This window comes from Thunnus albacares, chromosome 14 (assembly GCF_914725855.1).
Source record: "Thunnus albacares chromosome 14, fThuAlb1.1, whole genome shotgun sequence".
Lineage (NCBI taxonomy): Eukaryota > Metazoa > Chordata > Actinopteri > Scombriformes > Scombridae > Thunnus > Thunnus albacares.
This window is the reverse complement of record NC_058119.1, coordinates 1,899,583-1,907,725: the sequence shown is the minus strand read 5'-3', so window position 1 is coordinate 1,907,725 and position 8,143 is coordinate 1,899,583. Positions and strand designations below refer to the sequence as shown.

General features: G+C 37.2%; 1 long non-coding RNA gene across 1 annotated transcript; it reads right to left on the bottom strand.

Moving 5' to 3' along the window:
• Window positions 1–1,859: 1,859 nt before the first annotated feature.
• Window positions 1,860–4,702, bottom strand: LOC122997591. Its single transcript, XR_006407242.1, has 3 exons — window positions 4,628–4,702; window positions 2,388–2,445; window positions 1,860–2,297 (listed from the first exon to the last, which is right to left on the bottom strand). It is a non-coding gene; the product is annotated as an uncharacterized LOC122997591 (long non-coding RNA).
• Window positions 4,703–8,143: the final 3,441 nt, after the last annotated feature.

Below are 8,143 nucleotides of genomic sequence, written 5' to 3'. Positions count from 1 at the left end.
AGTTTGAGTACACCTGATAAACTATATTTTCCGTAAAATTACCCTATAGGTAAGGTGTAAATGGGGTCAGACATTAATGAGGTCATGTTGTGTCTCAGAACAGCTAGAAGTAGATGACCCGTAGTGATGGGCACAATTGCAGATTCCATGTTGACTCAGTTCTCAAAAAATATTCTGGGAGCAGCATCATGGTAGATGTTGTATAATCTGCACTACATTTAACCTGAGTTAACCTCAGATTATAGTCTCCGTATTCATGAAGGTCTTGAATAGTTCAGTTTTGGCTGAAATGTTCAGTGTCTGCCAACTCCAGTGCCAATCTTTGATAAGTTCATAAGTCATTACTAACAAATCTGAGACATGTCTGAAATGTAGTTGCAAATCAAATTCAGTCACCCATCTTTGGTTCCAGTGTCACTTATGGGAACATTTAAGGTATTTCCACCACTGCCTCCACTGTTCCATTGTGTGACAGCAGCCAACACTGACATTGCCATTCCTAAAGCCACTGCTAGCAAGACTACAAAAACAGTTCTGGGGCAACACTATACATTATATTAACATTATACAGTCTAGAACAATGACAATGTTCATAGCAACACTTGCTATATATCCATATGGCTAAGCACACCTCTATTTTAAGATATAAGATTAAAATAGGGGCATAGTAGCAACCTGTAGTGTATGGTACAGATGAAGCCGAAATTATTGGTACCCTTTCATTTAATACAATGTACCATTTACCCTGAACAGTGTTGAAATTAAAATATTTTATTGTCAATGCATGTTTATGTTTGGTTTTCAATGGAACAAAACAACAAAGTTGTGAAAGTAACTGAATTCATGCTTATTCTACAAAGACATTCTAAAATAGCCTGGACAATGTTATTGGTACCCTTTAGAAGTTGTAAATATTTGATTTGTAGTGATACTTTAAGCAGACTATTGCTGAATTAGTATCACAGCTGTTTCCAATCTCATAAACTTACTTATAAACTTACTCTTACTAAACTATAAACCTATTCTTTCCTGCACATTAAAAATCACTGAGTAAAATTTTACCCAGTTTGAATCAATATAGCACTAACACAATACTGGCTTGCTACCAAGAAAACCACTCAAGACAAGGGCTTGTTTTGACCCAGTTATTTTTTGTTTTACTGTTGGGTTATTTACCCAAACTAAAGCTTGTTATAATCTACTTAAACTTATGTCATAGTTTGTTAATGATTGTTAATAACTTGTGTATTTTTTAAATATCATATGCACATTGTTTTGTACAAGAAACAAAACATGTGTGACAGTTTTTCACTAAAGCTTGTTGTGTGTAACACTGGGTGAAATTAACAGATTGCTGCAGGGTAAAGTTAACCAAATGTTTTGTTGGTACTATATTGACCCAAACTGGGTAAAATTGGAACCCAGTAATTTTGAGTGTGTCAAAACTCCAAAAACCTTTTTGCTGATGCTTTAGTATATAAAACATCCACCCTTGCATTGGTTCTGTTGCTTTGCTGCCCTGTAGGCCTTTCCATCACAATGCTTATATGTGTTCATTGTTGCATGCACACTTTCCAATTATGAGCACCATGCTACACTGCAACCACTACAACCCAAAATAGCCAGAACCCATTATTACACAGGACTCATCTTTTTATCTTAATACCCTTAATGCATCACTTCCTGTGTGTGGTGATCTACTACAAACATTTGCATGTACTGAAAAAAGAGAATATAAGCCAGAATTTCTTTTTATATGGAACCATATGGTGATATTCAATACACAAGACCCAGAAAATGAGCCAGAGACTGCTATACCAAAAAATATAGACTTTATTGACAATGCATGGAACGAAAGACTTGTCTCCATTCAACTAAGTAGCAGCAAGGCAGTTTCAATAGAAGGCCTAAATGCAGGCCATAATAAAGGAGGGATATAGTAAATTGTACAATTAATACATAAATCAAAAACAATAAATGAACAAGCGAAGAAAATAAACAATGTGGGGCTAGACTGCACTATCAGGGAGGTTAGTGTAGAGTTATGTGTAAAAAGAAGAAATGGTCACAAAATATGTAGGCAAATTATGAATAAACCACTACACACAATCCAATCCGAACCAAATTAAAACTGTTCTACAACACTCAAATTTGCCTACTCACAGCAAGGTAAGGTGACTCAAACCACACAAAGCACACATGCAAGATGGCTACTCTACCACTCAGTCCCCCCACGCTAAAATCTAAAGTCTGGGAAAACAGTGGTTGGCTCCTCTGGTAGGGTCTTTGTTTCCTAACTAAAAAAACAAAGCACATTAATATAAAAAAAGGAAACTTTACAAGAAACATTTTACAAATTATATGCAATGTTAAAGTAGATAATATACCTTGCTAGACTGGAACACAGTCCCCTTCCCCAGTTGGAGACTTGCAGGTGACTGGAATCTATATAAAGAACCATGTTAATATTGTATCAAAGGGACTAAAAAGTTATTTAAAAACATCTCCGTTCTGCTTGAGCATACTGTGTTTCTTGGCTGATGTGCCTAAGCAATCACTCCAAGTTTTAGTCCCTCACCAAACATTAAGAATCCAAACAACACATTATTAACAAATCTTTAACATTATGAGCTAAAAGATATTTAATGGTTCTACAGTTTAACTATTAAAACAGTGCTTTAAAACATTTTTTAAAAAAGGGAGTCTACCAAATCAAACACCAAACAAAGGCTGGCCTCAGCTGCTCTCAGGTGTGTCTCAGTACAGACCTTGCCTGGGTCCTAGTGCTAGACTGCCTGTAACCTTCCCTTCTGCATATAATTTATGATGTCATCCACAAATGGCCTCTTGCTTCCAGTGAAGCAGGATGAGGAACCAGAGTGAAAGCCCTGTAATATTTTAGCCCTCCACTGTGGAGGGATGATAGATGAGTCAGACAGCCGTCTTGGATCTTCTGACTGAGGCTGGCTTCCAGGCCTGGGTCACCCAGAGTGCTTCCCCCCAAAGGGCCAGCTGTACCTTCCTCTGGTCTGGCCTTCTATTTAAGACCATGAAGACTGGAAGTCTGAGAGAGACACTGCAGTTCAGCATGTTTATTTCTTCACGTGTCTTTTCATTCATCCCATTCATTCAACAATGTTACAGTACCAATGCCTTTTGGCCTATTCATGTCATGTAAAACTGATATTGGTCACTGTCTATTCCCATGTATTTCTGTGGGACAGCTATATAATTGCAGTGAGTATTTGTCCCCGTGAACTATAACAAATAGCATTATACTTTAATAGACTGGCAATCTTATCATCAGTTCTCTACTGTTTTACTCACGCCCAAACACTGGTTACATTGCCTCATATACGTCTGTATATGTAACATGGTAAATGCTACACATTGCACAACTCTTCTCCAGTCCACCACACTTTATTCACCAAATGTTTTCAGCTATCTCGTCTTCATCAGGGTGGTATGTGAGGCCCTATTTCCCTGATTCATCATGTGACCAATAAATCACTATAAATACCATACATACAAAACATCATAATCACTTCCTCAAAATGATCATATTCAAAATAGACACAATAATTCCAAGATAGATGTTGATGGCCATTTAAACCGAACATCTATTCTTTTCACAATATCATCCAGAAAATCTACTTTTTCATCTTAAGCTATCAGTCAGTAAAAGGTAATCAATTCTGTATCCAAACCAGTATTTCAAGGCTCAGTCTATTTTACATAATTTTATTTTTTAAATATCCCATCCAATTACAAAATTCATCCATACGTTGAAGTCAATTCATCCATCTATGAACAAAATTTCCCAAACATTTTTTCCAAAAACAAGGTGAGATAGCCATACGTTTAGTGAATAAAACATGCATAATGCACATTGCACAACAATGGTTGTGCAATGTGCATTATTTTTCATGGACTTGCACTGAAGCAAACATTGGACTGCACCTTACTGGCTAACATAGCTGCAGGAACATGTTTTGAGTAGGGGGCGGTGAATCTTGTCTTGTCTGACCTCAAGTTTGAGTTTGTATATTTGCACAGATTCAAATCAAATTACAGTACTGTGCAAAAGTTTTAGACACCTCCCTGAATGTTTAGATTCTTATCCATTATGCAATACCATCAGGGAGATGTCTGATCGGTCCAAAATTTATTCATGACATGACAGTGACCCCAAGCATACAGCTAGAGTCATAAATAACTATTTTCAGCAACAAGAAGAATGATGAGTCCTGCAACAGATGGTATGGTATGTCCCCCACAGAGCCCTGATCTCAACATCATGGAGTCAATCTGGGATTACATCAAGAAGCACCTGAGATGGCCTAAATAATAAATCCACAGAAGGACATTCTTTCTCCAGGATGGTTGCAACAACCTACCTGCAAGTTACCATGAAAAACTGTGTTAAAGTGAACCGAGGAGAACTGCTGCTGTTTTAAAGGCAAAGCTGCTCACAGCAAATATTGATTTCATTTAAGTTTCTGCTGTTTACTCAACTTTGTAAGAAGTCAATTGATAAATCAAAACAATTTATCGCAATATTTTTGTAAGCATTCTCACTTCACTTTTAGTGCCTAAAACTTTTGTAAAAATACATATTATAGTATACCTTCAGTGGTTTCACTTGTCACCATGCTGCAATGATGTACAGGTATACTCCAGGACCTTATGACAACACTTCTGACCACACCTGTCAGAGGTGAACAGCTGGTCAGCTGTTAAACATATCTAAATTCTTTTCTTATTTTTAATTTAGAGACCTTTCCCTACTGTAAAGTGTATTATGTAGGAAAAACTAAGTAGAATAACACTGATATTGGATTATTGGCAATAAACATTTAGTACAGCCCTCAACTCAGTGAAGTCTGATATGGTATCAGTCAAGACAGAAAGCAGACTGAGTGTAATATTGAGGAGTCATGTCTGCACAGGCCATCAGAAACCTGGTAATGATGCTTATTCACCTCGATGCCAATTTCAATAAGGAGAGAGCAATTGGAAATGTATAACGATATTTATTGATATTAGCAAGAGAAGGAGTTTTGGCAATTAGACTCCATTGATGTGAAGAATCTTCATAAGCCCATATGAAGATTGGAGATAGAACAGGATCCACCTGGAGTGTAGACAAGCGCTTCCCAAACTTTTAAAAACCACAGCACCCCTTCAAAGGAAAACTTGTCATGGCACCCTGAGCCACCCAACACCCAATATAACTTCCATAGCCTGACCTTTTGAGACATTTGAATTGAAGTTTTGGTCTCAAAGGTGGAAACAAAACAAGAGGTACTTTTTGAAGGCTTAACAAAGTGAAAAATGAAGCTTGTGGCAAAATAGTTGTAAAAAGAAATCAAAAGATTTAGCCTTTCTAGGTGCAGAAGAAGAGTGAAAAGAATCAGTGAACCCCATGCTGCTGTGGCAATTCATAGAACTTTGGGTTTTGTAACTATGAATTCTATCAGTAGTGCATGCATGGAGTCTTCACTTTCTGAATTAAGATGGGAAATCAGTGGCAAACCAGTGCAACCTGTGTTGGGTATCTGACAGCACTATGGAGCAGTACAAGGGCTGTATCATTGCAGAGACCTCAGTATATTGGCACTCAGTAGAAAACGTGCTTCTTAAAAAAATGCTGTTGATGTTTTGTGGTGTTTTTGTATTGCACTTCCACAATGTTGGAAGCTTGCAAGAGCCAGATAGAGAGAGAAAAAAAAAAGTAATCGAAGCAGCAGAAGGCCAGATTTCCTGACTATAAGCCCCCAAGTGTGGCTCAAGTTTAAAAACACTGGATCCTACACTACCCATAATGCAACTAGACATTATCAGGGTTATTTTCTCAGACTTCAGAAAGCTCCCCCTGAGTCACAGAAGACATAATATAACTGTTTTTACAGGCTGAGTAGTAAGGCAGGTTTGTATAGCACACATGAAGAGTAGACTGATCTTCACGTGTAAAACTGGTGGAAGATTCCTTTAATTTCCATTCCTTTTTCATTGACATAACTCCATGTTATATATCTGAGTGTAGAATACCGTCACCCTAACAGCAGAGTAGGTCCCACACAACAGCTGCCGTCATTTCCTCTGAGTCTACCCAGAACAATGAAGGTTGAAAGCTCACAGCACCTCCTCATAAAAACAGCTTTTATACCAAATATTCAGATGTTCTATAAAAGAAACCTGTGTCCGACTCCAACATCTGTCGCCCATGTGGGGAGGAAAGGTGCTTTCTGTTCAGGTGGCAGATGTGGTAACACAAACTGTAAACAATGTAACATTAGAGTCGGCTGCAGGTGTAACATACTGCTGCAGTGAGACAGTACTGCACCGAAGGCTCTTATGATACAAACTCCACACTTTGGAAAGTCAAGCGCAGGCTCGTAGATGTGGCTTTCAATGTCATGAACAACAGCCATTTGTTTAACTGTTAATGTGATTTAAAATTAAGCCCATATGGTGAGGGTGATTTAGTGAACAGTATGTGCTTAAGTGCATAAGTTGTGATAAGTGTATAAGTTGAAATAATTAAAACGGGCAGTCGTGACATAAACTTAACACTGAGGATGTTACTAAAAGAACATTCTGACATGGAAATTCAGAACGCAGAAACCAGCGGTTCTTCCCACTTCACAACACTGTTGCATTCACCGAAGGAAAAAAACAAAGATGCTATGCTTTCTCATAATTAAGTTATCGTTATTATGAGCAGTAAAAACATCAAAACACTACTTAATACAGAAACTCAACCATAATCAAATATCAAGATCACAGCACTGGGTGTACTCATTCATTTACAGTCTATGGGAAGTGTTGTGGATAAAGGCATCTGTACTGTAAGTGCATTTGACCACTTTGTACAAAAGATAGGTGCCAATAGTCAAATGATGAATACCTAGAATTTGAATTAATTTGAATTAAATGAAAGTTACCATATTTAATATATTTAAACTTTAAACTTTAAACATGAAGGTTTAAAGTCAGTTAAAAAAGACGACAGGATATGTAGGGAACAGCACATAGCACATAGTCTAAGTGAGTTGAGAAATATCCAAACATGCCCTCATTGTTTCAGTCTGAAATAAACTTCACCACAGACTGATTTATAAACTGGCCCATTTCCAATAATAACATTAGCATTTTTAGCATTAATGACAGACACAACAAAACAAAAGAGAAGCAGGCATCTACCATATGGGTACTACTTTTTTAAGAAAAACTAATGCACAAGCTGGTCTTGCATGGTTTTCATAACACCATGTAACATCACATTACACTAAGGAACTGACTATAACCCTGTGTCTAGACAGCAAGTATGTCAGACGCGTTTTTCATGGGCATGTCACACACAACAGATACGCTCTCATTTTAATCTATGCAGCTGTCAGCACCGGCTCTGTGCAGGCTTGCGTCTCAGCCACGTCTCATGGGTGTAACCACGACCTGAAGTCTTCCTTTATGTTTAAAGTCTATTCTCCTCTGTTTTACCAGTGTCACTACAGTCATGTGTATTGGGTTCTGAGTGCTTCCAACATGCAGGTGCCCCTTTTTGAAAGTATATTGTGAAGTTTTATTACATTTAGCAATTTTGTTTTTTGACTTTCATGTTGAATCTTTATTTAAATTAACATGGTGACAGGGAAGAAAATACTTACAGGGTCCTCCGGTCAGCTAATTGGAAAGTTTCAAATTCTGGATTTCAATTCAATGAATCCCTGGGGTGCTCTAAAATCTGTTGTTTTTTATTGAATCATCATCATCAAACAGTTATACAAAATAACACAAATAACATAACTCATAACTAACACATAAAACGCATTTTAATGCTGAAACTCTTAAAATATTGCATTTTTCACTGAGAATAAAAGGAATGTTAGCCATTTTTTGTGTGTGTGTCATGTGACATGGACACAGGCCAATTTAAAAAACAAAAAAAACAAACATAGGCATCTTGCAGTTTTAGAGCCGTTATTGTGAAACTAAAATGTTTTGTGCTGTGGACCAACGTAGCTATTACACAGTGTGATGTGAGACTGGATTGATTGTGACAGACAATGAATTTTGTTTTACTAACGACCTAAACTCTTTCTTTACCAGATTTGAATTCTGTTAAGTTCACTTAAAAACT